This window comes from Pan paniscus, chromosome 7 (assembly GCF_029289425.2).
Source record: "Pan paniscus chromosome 7, NHGRI_mPanPan1-v2.0_pri, whole genome shotgun sequence".
NCBI lineage: Eukaryota > Metazoa > Chordata > Mammalia > Primates > Hominidae > Pan > Pan paniscus.
The window spans coordinates 19,862,208-19,880,825 of NC_073256.2; the positions used below are offsets into that span (position 1 = coordinate 19,862,208).

Genomic DNA, 18,618 nt, shown 5'->3' on the forward strand with positions numbered 1-18,618 from the left:
TGAGAATACGAGCATCAGTTTCTCCTGCTAGACTTCATGCTTCAAGACAGGAATCATTTGTGTTTAGTTTGTCTCAGGGTCTCTGGCACCTAGCCCAGTGCCTGATGTTTTGCAGACCTTCAGATACAGTTTGAAGGAATGTGTAAATCCTGAAGGAACTCATGATTTTGAGTGTAATGGTTTTCTTCTGATAAAGCAGTGGGAGAAACCAGAGAGTGAGGTGAAGCCTAGCGAAGGAGCAGATTACCAGAGGTGGGAATTAGTTCCAAGACTTAAAGGAAGTTAGAGACCAGGATGGTGGCTGCCTCCGGAGGTGGCTTTTGCTGCACTCTTCTTTGATAAGGCTATGACTTTAGACCCTGCACCTTTATACCGCATTCTTTCTCCTTTCTCCCTCATCCTATGCCTTCAGATGTCCTCATGATAGATTTCATATTTCCCTTCTCAAAGTCTGCTCTCTGTAAATCACCTAAAACTTTTATACATTTTTTGAGAAGTTAAGATAGTGTGTTATCTTTCCCTAGTAATATTTCAGGTTTAACTCTCTTATTCTGAAAAAAAAAAAAAAGGAAACACACTAAAAGAAACCTTATTCTCATGGTAATAGATAGCAGATATCACAAGTGGACAGCAGTATTATTTTGCCACTCAAGAAGATAACTTTTCATTTCTTGTTGAATTCAACTCAACTGACTATTTCACATTTTTATATTTTTATACAGTTGATCCTGGATATAGATAGAGACCTGTCTGCCAGTTTTAAAAGCTGACTAAGCTTTATGATTTAAAGTAATATTTCAGAGGAGAATCAGTGGAAACTGAGAAGAATATGGATTTATTTGTGAAGTTAATAACCACCTTTGCATGGTACCTTGGTGAATAGATTTTTACAAAATATGTTCTCTGTTTTGTTCTGCACAAAATTTTCATTAGCATCTTCTTACAGATGAGAAAGATGAATCACAGATCAAGTGATTACTTTTAAGCAGATTCATGGTCTCATTCCTGGCAGCAGCCTCCCATACTTTGTGTTTTTTCTGTGTTACTTCACATTTTATATTCTAGCTTCCCATTAGAGCAAGATTCTCTCTGCCAGAAGGGATTGAGCCCTGCTGTATTATACTAATGTCTTAGAGGAGCAACCACTTACTGCTCCAGTTGAGGAGGCAAAGAGGAAACCTTCGGTTTGATATGGCCATGACCAGCAATGTGCAGAGGATATTCAAAGGAAAAAAAAAAAGTCTTTCATAAAAATCCATTAATAAAGACTCAGTTCCGATAGGGTAAGCTCTGAGCTAGGAATAGAGCAGAAGTAACCATGTGGGATTAAAGTCGTGCACGTCTAACAGAAGAGGATCAGGACGAAGCCAGTGCAAAGAGAAGAGAGTGCAATGCTGGTGGCCACAGAATTAAGGGTCCTCAACTTCCCTCGTTTAGGAGCGATTGGGAACTGATAGTGGGGTCCACAAAAAGGTCTGATTTCAGAGTACACTTACCATAATACCAGCTCATTTTAATTGTGTTTTCTTCATACAGTAACAAGTTAAAACACACACATCCTAAAAACTGGTCTGGGGAAGTTGCCTTGACTGTAAGCTCTGAGGAAGGACAGGTTATTTCTTGCTTGCTCTTAAGTCTTCGACAACCACCTTGCATTCCGTTATATTATATGCGTTCAATAAATATTTGTCAAATAATAATATGTTTTCTGCAACTCCCTTCTCTAGTGACCAGCATACAAATGTGTGCAAGTGAACATTTAACAGAAATTGAAGTAAAGGAAAAACATTACAGCACAGCCCTGTTGTTGGGAATTCTTGACTTACTTTTTGAGATTTTGTGAAAAGGTTGATGCCTCAGATCTTCTCTCATAGCTTAATACTTTACAAAAAAAATCCCTGTATAATTCAGGACTGATCTTAGTGACAGTCATTTGAATAAAAGGCTTCGAGTTTTATGTTTCCGTAATTAACTTTTTAAAATTCATTTTGGGCAGAATGGTGTTAGTTCACAAAGATGGTATTGGACGAGGGATTTGGTTTATCATTGCCTGAATGTAAGAAAGAAGGAAAAGGTAGATAAGAAGGAAATGGGTGAGATATCTCTCATTTGATGCTTAAAAGTATCCCTCCCGTGGATCAACAAGTTGTCCAAAAACTAACCCATGCCCCGCAAATTGCTCTTTCACACAACATCAATTCAAAAAGTATTTGTTGGGTGCCTGCTATGGTCCTGGAGAAGTATGAATAAAATAGACAAAACTTCTGATGTCAAGTACTCTCCCTTCAAGTAAAAATGTATAGACTATTAGATAATACTAGGGAGAAAAATAAAAGGCAAAAAGGTGCAATAGTGTTTCGCCAGCAGGTGAAATGGAGCTGATATTCTCTTAATTTTCCATAAACCTTAGGCTGAAAAAGGAAGAGTCTTTTCCTAAAACAGGAAAGTGAGGAAATTAGGCAACTGAGTAATTGTATTTAGAATATAAAAGAACTAACAGCTCAACATCTGCATACCATAACATCAGATAATTTAGTACTTGCTACAGCAAATACATCATGAAAACATAGATTAATAATGATTGAGAACTTACTATGTGCCAGATATTCTGCTAAGTAAGTACTTTACATGTATTAATTTATTTAATACAAAACCCAGGGGTACAGGCACTACCATTATTCTCATTTCATAGTGAAAGGCATTGAGTCTTGGAGAAGTGACATGACTTGTCCAAGACAAAGAGCTGTTAAAGGGTAGAGCTGATATTTCAAACAGGCAGCCACTTCAAAGTCAAAACGTCATACTGCTACCAGAGAGTCATTTAGATTTGTATTTCTTTTGTTCTTGCCTTTTCTCATGAAATTCTTAGGGCTGGAAAGCCTTTTCCCTTAGTAGATGAACTAAGAAAAGATGATCATCAAGTAAATTTATCAGCTACTCTTTTAACATTCTAGTTATCACACACAAAAAAAATCCCAATTACTTACCTAGGAGACATTTTCATCCTCAAAGGATGATGAGTTAGCCTTAGATATTCCTCTATCCTCATGGCCCCTTCCTGTCTTGATCAGAAAAATCCCTATCTCTCTAACATTAAAAGATTAAGCAGGTAAAAGTATTTAATTGGAGAACATCAAAGGAAAAAGTTTCCGAAGACTTCATCATTCTCTTAACACTAGGCTAACAAGCCCTTTTTACCTTTCTATGTTTTAAGGAAAAAAAAATCACTTGAAATAAAGAAAGGATTTGCTTTGTATTTTTCTTGTTTGTTTTTTTCAAGTATTTAAGAAAACAGAGAAGAGGATTAAACTACTTTGTGCATTTGAAATGGAGATAAAACTACCGTCAACAGGGAGTTCTAAATTGATCCTTCTGAAGAAATTGCCTCACAGCCCAAATCCTATTTTTTTTTTTCTTTTTGACACTGAGTCTCATTCTTATTGCCCAGGCTGGAGGGCAATGGAATGATCTCAGCTCACAGCAACCTCTGCCTCCCGGGTTCAAGTGATTCTCCTGCTTCAGCCTCCCGAGTAGCTGGGATTACAGGCACATGCCACCACGCCCAGCTAATTTTTTTTTTTTTTTTTTTTTTTTTTTTTTTTTTGAGTAGAGACTCGGTTTCAGCATGTTGACCATGTTGGTCTTGAACTGCTGACCTCAGGTGATCCACCTGCCTCAGCTTCTCAAAATGTTGGGATTACAGGCGGGAGCCACCGCGCCCGACCCCAAATCTCAATAGACCCCCATTCAGTTCTAGTTATTTTGTCAGTTACCTCTCTGCCCCAAAGACACCCACACACACATACACACGTATACACACACACACACACACACACACACACCACACATACAAAAAGCTTTTTTAAAACCATAATTTCTATTACATGAAAATAAACTTTTTTACTTTCTTTGAAAAAGAGTTAAACTTTTCATACGATAAAACTTACCACACATTTTTCACAGGCGTATTTCTCCATTCAGAAACTTCTATTCATTTCATTTGCTAATTAGAAAAAAAAAGTATGATATAAAGTATGGTGTAATAGTATCATAGTGCTGGGTCCTAACATAACCTTGCTTTGGGATACTGCTTTTTGTGTTATTTTTTCTGTTATTCACACTGAGCTTTGTAAAACTGAAATATTAACTCTGCTTTATTGACCGAAATTTCTTTACCTTTAAATTCATGATTTTTTTTCAAAAGCAGCAGATTAAAACTTTTTAATTTTGAAATAATTATAGGCTCACAGAAGGTTGCAAAAATAATACATAGAGACTTGCATACTCTTCACTTAGCTTCTGTAACGGGAACAAAAGAAGTGGAGTTTAGCATTTGTTACCCACCACTTTATTGCTCTAGTAATTTGCTCCTCCGTTTCCTGACTTTTATGTAAGTTATAAATACAGTACCTGAGGACTTATGTGGGACTGCTACAGAGTAATAAGAAATATTTTTAAGGAATCTAATTAAAATATGTCCTCCGGTTCTACCAAATATAACTCTAATTAAAGCCTATGCAAGTTATAGACACACAGGCTTTTAGATGTATGAGACACTTTAAAAAGTGTAGCTATTTTATCCTGAAAAGTAGCTTCTACATCAATGTACTCACTTATCACAGAAGAAAAGAAACTGTTTCCAGCTGGCTTTGGCTAAGTAAATCTAACATAGAGACCTCTGTGGCTTGAGAAGGGGCTTTGTGAGGTTGATTCTCTGTGAGATGGATTCTATTCAATACAGAATTGTGGAGGGCGATGCTTAAGACAGAAAAATAATATGGACTGTAATAAAATAGGGAGTAACCATGCACATTTGCAACCAAACTCCCCCTACAAAACAATAACCAGCAGTTACCAGGAAAAACGTGATTCAGCGATGCGATTAAATGCAGAGATTTATTTACAAAAAAAGGGTAAAAAAGAAAACACAAAACATGACTAGTATTGGCTGGTGAGAATTGGCAGGGCAACCCGCATCATTGTTCCAGCATTGGAACATTGTTCCACCTTCTTAATCCAAAAGCATTCTAGTGTGTTGGCTCCCAGCTCACGCCCTGACCGTGGACTTATTCGGCCTGCCCTGAGGTCACCTTCCCTGCTCATCAGGTGTGAGGACCTGGGCAAGTCAGTGAACCTCTCTAGGCTTCATTGTTCTCTCCTGGAAAATGGGACCTGGCACCAGGACTTAAGCACAGGTTTGCGGTGAGCATGTGGTGACCTAGTGAAAGGCGCGCTTACCATCATCCCTGATATGCTAAGCCCCTAGTACGTGTGGCTGTTGGAATCATCTGCTTCATCATCTTTTAAAGCAATGTTGCTTCTAATCCGCATTTTGGTCCTAAAGGGCCCTTGACTTTCAGGAGGATTTTTGTTGGCATGGATTTGTTTAAATGAACGTAATGCAACAGTAAGTGTGTTTACCTTTCAAAATGTTTAATATGAAAACGAATACATATATGCTGGAGGGAGATAAATAGGAAAAGGGCACCGTAATTTCAAGTCCAGCTCCAGCAGCGCTCTTCATCGGGTTTGGTACAGTCACTTCCCTATGGCCGCAAGGTCCTTCCCTGTGAATGCCGGGCCACGGCTCACGCTCCTTCCTCTTCCTCCTTGCTCAGAAGCAGGGCTCACCTCTGCTCTCATTGAGCTTTGAAAGGAGTTGCCAATGGGGGTAATGATTGACGCCCTGGGCATTTAAAATCTACTGAATTATCGACAATACCATAATATCTGAGACAATAACTGTGTTGTTTGTGTTTTTCACAGTCTCAACTTTAGTAATAGTTCAATCACTTTCCTCAGTCCCAAATGTCGTGAATATTATTTCTGCTTGGGAATAGTTGTGGAAGCTTTCTTCGTCATCACAATCAAGAAACATTTTAAAACTTAATTTTGGAAAAAAAATCAGATATGTAAAAAAGTCGAGTGAATAGTATAATGACTCCCATCTGTCTATCACGCTGACTCAAATTTTTTTCAAAATTTTGAACAATGACTTCAACATTTTATTACACTTGATCCATATATCCAATTAAAAATGATCAGATATTTTTAGTTATTATTTTTTCTACTAATGACTTTATTGACATATTATTGCCAAATAAAAATTGTATGTATTTAAGCTATACAACTCAATATTTTGAGATATATATATGCTCTGTAGACATTGTGAAATGATCACCATAATCAAATTAATTAATACATCTATTACTTCACATAATTAACTTTTTCTTTGGTACGGTGAGAAGACTTAAAATCTGTCTCTTAGCAGTTTTCAACTATAGAATACAATATTGTTAACTACAATCATGGCGTTGTACATAGATCCCAGTAATTATTTTTAATTGGCACAAAATAATTGTACATATTTATGGGGTACAGTGTGATATTTTGATACATGGGTATAAGATTTTATGATCAAATAAGGGTAATTAGTAAATCCATAGCCTCAAACATTTATCACTTTTGTGTTGAGAGTATTCCAAATATTCTCTTCTAGCTAGTTGAATATATACAACAAGTTGCTCACTCTAGTCACACAATAGTGCTAGAGAACATTATAGCTTAATCCTCCTACCTGGCTTCAATGTTGTATCTGTTAGCCAACCTCTCACTCTCCCCCTCTTTCTCCTACCCCTTCCTGCTTCCGTCACCATCCTACTCTCTACCTCTATGAAAGCAACCTTTAAATATACTTTTTAAATAGGGTACTTTGAAGCAAATAACAGATATTATGTCATCCAAGTCCTGCATACATCAACATACATTTACAAAAATTGGACATCTTCTTATATAACCATAATATATGTATTAAATTAATAAAGTCAACAATAATTTCTTGTTACCCATTCCATAATTACATTTTTTTTTAAGATTTCTAGTATTATGCTATTTTAACACTGGTTTGTTTGAATCAGGATCCAAACAAATCTACTATAATAATGAAGTACATTTTAAATGAAAGAATGATCTGAACACAAACAGGATGTTAACAGAAAATTATGGATACACATGTAAGTTAGAAATTTCTGTTACATCACTTTACAATGGAAACTGCAATACTCAAACTGTGTGATGAAACTTACACACTCAGAAACTCAAGCTGTAATATGAAACTCAGCCAGGAGGGGGAGCAGAGCACTAAATGGCTTTCTTTTCACCACATCTAACACCTTGGCGTTCACTAAATTTGGGAAAAAGATAAAATATCTTGTTGCCGGGGCACAGCTCTGGAAAATGTAATAATATAATTCCTGTTCATCAAAATTTGAAAAGAAAATGAGAGTTCTAAAATGGGAAAAAAACATAATTGATACTAATTAGCAAGAAAACTGTTTATACTTGAGTATGCTTAATTTGTTGGTCATTACGCAAAGTCCAAAAGAAACAATGCTAAAACAGAGGAAGTTGACCATATAATGTCCAATCACCTGGCATATCATAAACCATGTTGTGCTTTAGCAATTGTCAAGTGTTTACAACTCATAGATCATACGTACCCTTCTCTCATCACTCAAAATGCTGCCATGCACATTAAACAAAGCAAACAAAAGTCACTGTTTAGTGTAACTACACATAACAACACTGCAGTGAGCTACAGTTGCATTCATTCATTCATTCATTCAAAAGATATTTGTAAAATGCCTAGGCATTTCACTGGGCATTGCAGGAAACCTAAAAGATAAATACGAATAGTTTTCCTTAAGTTATACTTAAGAATTTCAAGGAGGGGGAGAAGTGTTGTTTCACATTTTGATGTTGATATGCTGAGTCATGCAGTGCTGCTGAACTTATGCCAAATTTTCACTTTTGAGAAAAGTTGAATAATTGGGAAAGTTATATTTTCTTATAAGTGGAAGTGGTTGGAATTTATGCAGTTCTTTAAAAATATATATTACCCTGAAAATATACCCTATGAAGGTTAACAAATTGGTCAATGCAAGAAGTAATGCATAAAGAAATTACTGAAATAAGTATGCAAACAAAAATGAAAATGCTTATTATATAAAGAACTTTTAATGATTGGATGCATATCAATGTCCAGTGCATTTTGGGAAATATAATCTTCATTAGGGCAGTGCAAAGCTCCAAACTATTAATTAAAATAATAACTTCATGTTGTGACGTATAGATAAAAACTAAATTTCAGATACAGGCATATCTTGTTTTATTGCGCATTGCCTTATTTTGCTTTGCAGATATTGCATCTTTTGCAAATCGGAGTTGTGTGTAACCCTGAATTAGCAAATGTATCAGTGCCATTTTTTCAACAGCATAAACTCACGTTGTGTCTCTCTGTCACACCTTGGTCATTTTTGTAATATTTGAAAGTTTTTCACAATTATTATGTCTGTTACGATGATCTGTGATCTTTGATGTTACTGCTGTAGTTATTTTGGGGTGCCATGAACCACACCCATAGAAGGCAGCGAACATATTTGATCAATGTGTGCGTTCTGACTGCTCCACCGACAGGCCATTCACCCATCTCTTCCCCTCTCTCCGGGCCTCTCTGTTCCCTGAGACACAGCAGTATTAAAATAAACAAATTAGTAACCCTACAATGGCCTCTATATGTTCTAGGGAAAGGAAGAGTCACACATCTCTCACTTTAAATCAAAAGCTAGAAATGATTAAGCTTAGTGAGGAAGTCATGCTGAAAGCTAAGATAAGCCGAAAGTAGCTCTCTTGTGCAAAATACTTAGCCAAGTTGTAAATACAAAGGAAAATTTTTTGAAGGAAATTAAATAATACTCCAGTAAACATAGGAATGATAAGAAAGGGAAACAGCCTTGTTGCTGATATAGAGGAAAGTGTTAGTGCTCTGCGTAGAAGATCAAACCAACCACAACATTCCCTTAAGTCACAGCCTAATCCACAGTGAGGTCCTAGTTCTCTTCAATTCTATGAAGGTTGAGAGAAGTGATGAAGCTACAGAAGAAAAGTTTGAAGCTAGCAGAGATTGGTTGTGAGATTAAAAAACGAAGCCATCTCAGTAACATAAAAGTGCAAGGTTTGAAGCAGCAAGTGCTGATGTAGAAGCTGCAGCAAGTTATCCAGAAAATCTATGTAAGAGAACTGATAAAGGAGAATACGCTAAACAGATGCGTTGACTTAGACCAAAGAGCTTTACATTGGACAAAAATGGCACCTGAGAGGTGCATAGCTAGAGAGAAGTCAGTGTTTGGTTTCAAAGCTTCAAAGTACAGGCTGACCCTCTTTGTTAGGGGCTAGTGCAGCTGGTAACTTTATGGTGAAGCCAGTGCCAATTAACCATTCAGAAAATCCTTCTGCTCATAAGAATTATGCTAAATCTACTCTGCATGTGCCCTATAAAATACAACAATAAAGCCAGGATGACAGTGCATCTGTCTACAGTATGGCTTACTGAATAGATTAAGCCCACTGTTGAGACCTACTGATCAGGAAAAAAAAAAAAAAAAATTCTTTTACAATGTTACTTCTCATTGACAGTGCACCTGACCACCTAAAATCTCTGATGAAGATATGCAAGGAGATTAATGCTGTTTTCATGTCAGCTAACACAATATTCATTCTGCAACCTGTGGATCAAGGAGTAATTCTGACTTTCCAGTCTTATTATTTAAGAAATACATTTTGAAAGGCTATAGCTGCCAGACATACTGATTCATCTGATGAACTGGGGCAAAATAAATTGAAAACTTTCTAGACAAAATCTAAATGTCATTAAAAACATTCTTGATTCATGGGAGGAAGTCAAAACATCAATATTAACAGGAATTGGACGAAGTTGATCCAACTATCATGGCTAACTTTGAGGAGTTCAAAACATTTACTGTTTGGAAGTCACTGCGGACATGGTGGAAATAGCAAAGGAACTAGAATTAGAAGTAGAGCCTGAAGATGTGACTAAATTTTTATGAACTCATGATAAAACCTGAATGGATAAGGGGTTGCTTCTTATGATGGGCAGACAGTGTGGTTTCTTGAGAGGGAGGCTACTCCTACTGTAGATGCTGTGAACATTGTTGAAATGACAATAAAGGACTTCGAACAGAACCTAAACTTAGTTGATAAAGCAGTGGCAGGAAACGAGATAATTGACTCTAGTTTTTATTAAATTTCTACTGTGGGTAAAATGGTAACAAACAGAATCTCATGCTACAGAGAAATCTCTCCTGAAAGGAAGAGTCTATCGGTGCAACAAAGTTTGCTGTTGTCGTATCTTAAGAAATTGCAACAGCCTCCCCAGCCTTCAGCCACCACCACCCTCGTCAGTCAGCAGTCATCAACAATGAGGATAGACTCTCCACCAGCAAAATACTACATCTTGTGAAGCCTCAGATGATCATTAGCATTTTTTAACACTAAAGTATTTTTAATTAAGATAGGTACATTGTTTTTGTAGACATAATGCTGTTGGACACTTAATAGACTATACTGTAGTGTAAACACAACTTTTATACGCACTCGGAAGCCAAAAAATTTATGTGATGCTTTATTGTGATATTCGCTTAACTCCTGTTATCTGCAACTTAATCTGCCATATCTCTAAGGTATGCCTGTATTTTCATAATTCCAAAACGGATAAATTATTTTAAGATTGTGAAATCTCTTTGATCATACATTAAATATTAATTTAATGTTTGCTCCATTATTTTCAGAACTAATCGAACTATTCTGAAAGTTAATAGAAAAAAATTTAGAGAAAGTAGTTTTAAATGACAATATTGCTTTTATCTTATTGGCCTGCTAGCTTCTGTACTTCTCATGAAAAAAAAAAAAAAAAAAAAAGCATGTTCATCAAAATCCTAATGGTTGTTGAAACACAGATTTGGCAAAATAAAAAAAAACAATTCTGTTGAGAAATTTCTCTATGTTTCTTAGATTTTGTCAAAAGTTGGACTAACTTAATTCTGTTTTTCTAAACTCAAACAGTGAAACTTGGCAAATTTCCTAGATTGACTGGCATTTGAAATTCTGTAACCTTTTTTTGTTAACACTGTATTTTGAGAACATGCAACAGTACAAGTTGTTTTGAAACAATTGTGTTGTAACTGAATGGGACAGGAGTATTAAACCAAGACAGTTTTCGAAATGGCATATAATTTAAGGATTTGGGGTAGAGCATTATTATTACGCAAGTCAAGATCTGTAATCCCTTAAAGAATAATATAAATACTGTGAATGTCTGTAGTTTACATTGTTTCACTTACTAATAGCTCATTATGACCTATGTTAAACCTAGTTAGTTAGATGACCAGAAGAGACTTTGATGCTATCCTGTTATGTTCAAGGAAATCAGAGTATTTAGCACTAGAACTCTACACAGAGAACATAGTGTTACTGGAATATATTGTTCCCTTCAAAATAATTACTGGTATCCATTATACAAATTGAAGGCATTCCATAATGTCCACTGTACTCTCCAAGAAAACAAAACTTTGCTTTTGTTTCATATTATGCCCTTGTGGCTAGAATAGTATCTGATGCTTAGCAGGTGCTATAGAAACATTTCTTGAAATGAATAAATTATAGCATAAATACATAAGATGCTAGAGTTGAGATGGAGAGAATTCAAGTATGTTGAAATATCATTTGTTGGCAAAACTGCCAGGATTGTTGATAGATATTTGGAGGAGAGAGATACGTGAAAAAGAACAAAAGAATATTCCTAATATATGATTTTTTTGACTAGGTAGATAGGAACATTTACGGAAATGGAAATATATTTCAATAGGGTTTAATATGTTTGGTTAAATAAAGAAGAGTGGTATTCAGGTGAAAATAATAATTATGAAATAAAATATGCCATTTGGGGACCCAAGACAAGGTTTTGATTGACATCATGAATTCTCAAGAGTTTGATGCTATAGTTTAATGCATCAAACAATAATTTGATGGAGCTGCTCAGAGTGAGTGCGTAAAAAGAGAAAGAGAGAGAACTTTCCCTTCATGAGAGCTCTCAGTTCAACTACGTTTATGAGCAATTCAATGCAGTCAGTCTCATAAAAGGACACCTCAGAGAATAACCAGGAAAAAGAAATTCCAGACCAACTCCAACATGCTGCCTCTGTAACAGTTTGCCACAGGAGCCCAAAATCTAGGAGATAGTGACAAGTTAGATAAGGGTGTTCATCACAAAGCCTTCCAACTGAATCAAAACAAATTTAAATGCATCATCAAGAAAGCAGGAGAACAGTTTTTAATTACTCGAGAAGCTTTGAGGTTAACTGAAGGCACTAAGGTAGAAACACAACAGCTTCCACACATTTCTAGGAGTCTACCATAGTAAAGCTTTGTTCCTAAGGAGGCCTTTGCATCCAAAATCCTCCCTGCAATAAAAGAAGTTTTATGATACTGCCTGTCCTATGTTCTATAGAATCAAACGCCTGGGAGGCATGACTTCTATTAAACGCTAGGAAAATATAAATCAAAATCACAACAGGAGCCAGATAAACTTAAGCCTCAGTTTCCACATTTGTAAATTAGGGCTCATTTCTCTGACCTTGCACAATTCTTTGGGATTTAGAATGTGTAAAATACCTTCCATAGTACGAAGCACTTAATAGGATCTCAGAAAATGTGATTCTAATCATGAATATCTCCATTCAGGTTTTTAGTGTGCATGTCACATCATAATTGTCCTCAAGAATAAAACATGATTATTCTCTAAAGAGGACATGATAACTTACATTGTTCTTGAAACTCCAGGTAGTTTTCCCATTGATTATGCCTAAATGAAAGTCAAAGATAACCTTGATGCCTCCCCTCTAATGTGAAAATTTTGGAAACTAGATTTCTGCAATTTTTCTAGAAAAGTATTTTTTGCAATTTTTTAAAAGTTTCAGTGGCATCTGGTATTGGATCTGCACATTTGATTCTGCTCTTCTGAGTATATATATATAAAAAAGAAAACATAAATGACCCTGCTTAGAATACGCTAGTACCTGTGAGATCGCTGTAAAGCTAAGGAGTCTAGAGATGGAATTTAGAGTGCGGATATTCTTCATTTAGGCAACAAGAAGAGACCCTTGAACTTTCTCCATTAGGATTATTTCACTGAAGTCATCTGTGGATATTCATAAGATTCATGAACTCGAATGGGGAAAATAATTACACATTTATGTTCAATCAGCTTTAACTAACAGGTGGCTTTCCTTTCAATTATATAGACAACAAACCACAGAAGAATGGGCAGTATCTTTGTGTCTTACCAAGGACAATTACAGATATTTTCACATTATGTTACAAGCATTTTGAAACAATGTTTACACTCACCACTACTCTGAAATTAAGGTGTCATCTCCAGGCTACGTATTTTGATGAAAACACCACAGCCTCCGCATTTACTGATAAATCTGTAACAAGTTTTACTTTGAGAGTAAAAGAAAAAAATGCCTACTTGACGGACATGCTCTATCTACAGGAGAAGCTTCTGTTCCTGATTGTGAACTATTGTAGCTCTCAGGTAGTGTCACACACACAGGAAATACTTCTTGAACTGCATGCTCTGCCAGCACTGACCACCAAGTACTTCCAGGTCAAGCTAGTCCCCTGCTCGCATCGCCAAAACTCCTCCTTTCAGGGTAGGTGTCTCAGCATGAAATCACCATTACTGTGACTCGTTGTCCCTCACTCCTACTGAATTACCAAAGCCCTACAGGATGGATATAATGTTGAATTTTCATTTATATTGCATCTCAAAATATAGTGCAGTACCAGAATTAGAAACAAAAATGCAATTTAAAATGATAAATACATTTGGTAAATTAGGTAATAATTCATTACCCTCCTCCTTCAACCCCCCAGAAAAAATAAAGAAAAAACGCAGGAAACATATATGTGTGTGTGTGTGTGTGTGTGTGTGTGTATGTGTGTATATATATATGTGTATATATATATATAATAAGATATAATATACTTACAAATTATATTTATAATATATATTATAGATAATCCTATATGTTATAATATCATATATTATATATTATACTGTGATAAGAATTCTTTCTTTAATATGTGAAAAACTACCTACTCTGACACTTTATATGTATGATATATAATATATGATATTTTAGTAAATTACATATTATATATATTTACATATAATATATCATATATATATATAAAATGTCAGGGTAAGTAGTTTTTCTCATATTGAAAAATAAATAATGAGGAATCCTTATCACAGAATCAAAACACAGAGCATCCAAATCAGTGTTTTTCACCTACTTGTAACCAAGAACACCTTTGTGATTAATATGAAAATCAAATGCTGTCTTCTTCAGGTGATAGTCATTGATCTGCAGAAATTACAGTTTCTCCTTCAAGTATCTCTATTAGCCAAGAAAATTTTAAGATGTTCATTTTGTATATAATCAGTTTCATTTTCAATTTTTCAAATAGGTCTTATAAAATTGACTAAAAAATTGTATTCTACCCCTTCTCCTTACGAATTCCAAAGTGGCCAAGAAGTACTGCTCTGAATAGCACCATGAAAACACAGAAAGATGACACGTTTGTAAGGATGAACATTTGAGAAATCTCACTAGCATTCAAAAGGCAGGTAATAATCAACAACAAACCAAGAAAGGCATTTGCCTCCACCATACTGTAAATAGAGGTAGTACGGGAAAATGGTCCCAATAGTAGATGTACTTGTTATATTATTGGGTTATTACGTAAGGATGTGGCTTGGCATCATTTAATATAAGAAGAGAACAGATAGACTATCAGCTTAACAAGACATGGTAAAGCACTGTTCTTCTCCAAATAAGAGTTATTTCATATATATATATATATTTATATATATATGTGTGTGTGTATTATATACAATATTATATTATGTATTATATAATATATATAATTGCAAGATAATTAACTTTATGTATGAAAAACATTTTTAATATATGGACTTTCAAAATCTTAAAGTACATTGCCAACACACATTTTTTAGATTTTTCTGTTTTCATATCCTGAAAAGGAAGAAAGACAACTACTTCTGGCCTCAACAGAATTCTAACTAAAAGTTGAGATGGAGCATGTCTTTTCAAAGTCCATCAATGACTGTAAAATTTAAAAGGAACTGTTTTTACTTGAAAGAAACTTAAAATTTATAAAGTTTTATCACCAACCTTTCAGGTTTGCTATAAAAGCTGAAAAAAAATGCAAAGGAAATGGAACTTATATCTGCTATTAACAATAGTAAAAATAGATACTCATATTTAACTAGAGCATTATGGGCTAGAAAGGAAATTTCTCCTCCAGATGTTTTAAACATACACTTAGATTTTAAATTTCTGTGATTTCATCAGCATTTGGAATGTTATGAGGAGAAATTGATTTTTAAATAGTGGCAATGGATGCTTTCTGGAGTTGAATACAGCCTACATTTCTCTTGTTTAAAAAAATGCATCTTTGTCTGTCATTTTTCTTACAAGATTTCCTTTCAATAAAATATTTCACTCTGTTCTTATTCACCAATCATCTTGCTCTTTTTTCAGGTCTCACATTAATTTTCATGATGAAGTTAACTTAATGCCTTCAACATTTTAACTAACTAGTCCTACCTATTTAGTTTTAGAAAGTGCAGTATTTATAGTAGTATTAATTATGCTAATACTATTTTAAGTTTCATTTTGGGACTTAAACAGAATATTTGGAAAGAGGCTATTTTTTTAAAATCTAAAGCATTGGTTCTCTGTCATATGCACACTACAAAAATTACAAAATTAATTCAAATTAAAATCGAAGTTCAAATAAAAATTATATCAATTTACAAAAATATGATACCCCTTTCAATTCTTTATGATTTAATCTCAAAACAAGTCTGATGTGATTCTTGAATTTTAAGATAATTTATTTAAGGGTGTCAGTAAATACTACAAACACCTCAACTTATTAGTTTTTTGTTTTTTACTTTTTAAATGATTTTATGTGCAAATAATGAACAGATGTTTTACCCATAAATTCTACTTTCTAAAAACAGATGCTTTCTAAAAGAAAAACCACATAATTACTTTTAAAAGGCACTGAGATTCCTCTGCTTCTAGACCATTGCTAGGCTGGAAAAATAAAGTTGGTTCCACCAGAAATCACAAGTTAGAACTGAATATTCTCCAAAGTGGAAATTCTAGAGTGTAATGTCACTCCAGGCAAAGATTATTCAGTTCTCACGCCAACATCCACAACTCCCTATCAGAAGGGTAAAACCAGGTCAAAACAGTCCAGAATAATGAGGCTTCATCAAACAATGTCATTATGCTCTTCTAAGCTGCAAATAAACCAAAACAGGAAATGCTAAAATCAAAATAATATTTGACGCTGTCATACAAATTGTTAATTCTTTGTTGTATCCTCCCTTCTACAATATTAATAAAGGGAATATTTTACTGCAAAGAAGATTTTATTTTATACATCACTAGCCATGAATTTTTGCCATTAGTTATTATACAAACGATGCGTAGTGCCGTTATCCAAATGACATAACCATTTTACATCCACAATTCATTTCTACGGTGATAAGTAGAATTTTTATGATTTACTTAAATCATAAGTATCAGATGTACTGATAGATAAGTACATCTATCAGTGAAGATTTAACACTGAAATGCAATGTAACATCCGTAATATCTGATGTTTTGTAGATGGCAATGTAGGAGACATATATTTCAATCACTTTTCATTTAAGTGACCTTATGTAAAAAATAAACTTTTTTTAACTTTAGATTAGAAGATAATCATCTGACTAAACACAATTTGATTATTTTTAAATAAACGAAACTTCATCTAATTCAAAATATGGAATATGGAATCTATTCCCATAGTAGACATGTAGTAATTTCATTTTGGATGATCTTATCTCATTTCATTTACAAAAAAATGTATCCTTCACATTCCTAGAATAGTCTTTGTTAGTGCAAGTGGTTTAGTGAAAGTTTAGTAAACTGGTAAATTTAATAATTCACCAGTTCCAAGTCTCCAAAGGGCATTTTCAGAGATTTTTAAGAAGAATCTTCTATCTCCACATCCTTTTGTAACTGCTGTACCATTTTGTCTTCCACCTGTTACCATTTGCCTGCAAGAGGGGTTTGGAGAAGATGGATGTTTTGCTTGACTTCTTTGATATCCTAAACTTTCTGTAGCTCTTTATTTTTCTTCCATCTGTTCATTATAAATTTAGCTTGGCTTTTCTGTTTGATCTCTTCAACTCTCTTCATTGCATCCATAGATTTATTCCATAGCTCTCGCTGGTATTTGATAGGTTTTTCAGATTCTACGTCTTGCAAATTCAAATGAATTATCCACTGTAAGATCTTTACCAGCTGCTTTCCGAAATGGTTTGGTCCACCAACTTTGCGAGGATTGCACTTCTTTTTAAAGTTTTTATGACACTAAGCTTGACAAAATCTGAACAGCTTGCAATCATTGCAGACGAACATCATGCCATGGCCAGGGTAGATGGGCCCCGAACGGAAATAATACTTCTCGATAAGCATGTTGAACACGCCTGGGTCCCCACCAACCAAATGCCAAGCTTGAGAGGAAGTCAACTTATTACTTTTAAAGAGGGTTCTAAAACACACAGTTTATATTATTTGACACCCATGAAATGGGAATTGAACAAATTTCCTTGAAATAAATAGCTATGCTTCATCATTTTCAGGTGTCTTGGGTTTATTTAAGTTTCAGGTCTCTTTATCTGGTTGGAACGCCTGTTTCCTCAGGGCAGGACTCCGTGGAACTCATTCACCCATGGGCCTTAAGCATCTGGGACAGTGCTTGGAACAAACAGGATCCCTGCTTGCTCTTTGGCTGCCTGATATTCTGAATGGACTGAAGTAAAACAAAGTGAGAGAGAAGAAAAAATGCATTCCACTTTGTAGCTGCTTATTATAAGGTAGGCTCTCTATATTTAATATTTAGGAATATGTTTACTAAACTTTCACTAAGCCACTTGCACTAACAAAGACTATTCTAGGAATATGAAAGATACTATTTTTTTGTAAATGAAATGAGATAAGATCATCCAAAATGAAATTGCTGCATGTCTACTATGGGAATAGATTCCACATTTTGAATTAGATGAAGTCTTGTTTATTTAAAAATAATCAAATCGCGTTTAGTCAGATGATTATCTTCTAAAACCTGTGTTCCTCATAATTTGCCAAAATCAATGAATAATTTAATATATCTGTATTCTAATAGTTTGAGATCTGCCACGGATTTGAATATATTCCCTTTGTAGAGAGCAAGTTTTATCACATTGAAAAGGATGACTTAGTTTTTGGTTATCTTTTAACATTTCTGCCCTTCTGTAGCAGCAAGCGTAGCGTTAAAGGCTTTCTTCTATATTAATGAATAATACAAAATCAATGCAGCTTGTATTATTAAATGTGCATTTTGTGAACATTTTGTTAAAGTAGACTTATTCCATTTTCTGCTGATGGGAATTTTTGGCCCTCGGTGCTAAAACCTTCAGCTCCGCTCTTTAACTCCCCAGCAATAACAACCTCACCTCCCTCATGAGATTATTTCCTAACACCTTTATTATTCTTCCTGAAGTCTGCTTTGCTATTAACATAAAACCACTGAGCAAGTGGTTGAGTATCACTTCTGTCGCTTAGTAAATGT

General features: G+C 34.8%; 1 long non-coding RNA gene and 1 pseudogene across 2 annotated transcripts in view; both read right to left on the bottom strand.

Moving 5' to 3' along the window:
• LOC134730858 (uncharacterized) overlaps nt 1–18,618 on the bottom strand; it is a 303,347-nt gene that overhangs the window by 56,544 nt on the left and 228,185 nt on the right. The gene's annotated exons all lie outside the window — the stretch shown is intronic.
• Nucleotides 16,989–17,483, bottom strand: LOC100980439 (probable ribosome biogenesis protein RLP24; annotated as a pseudogene).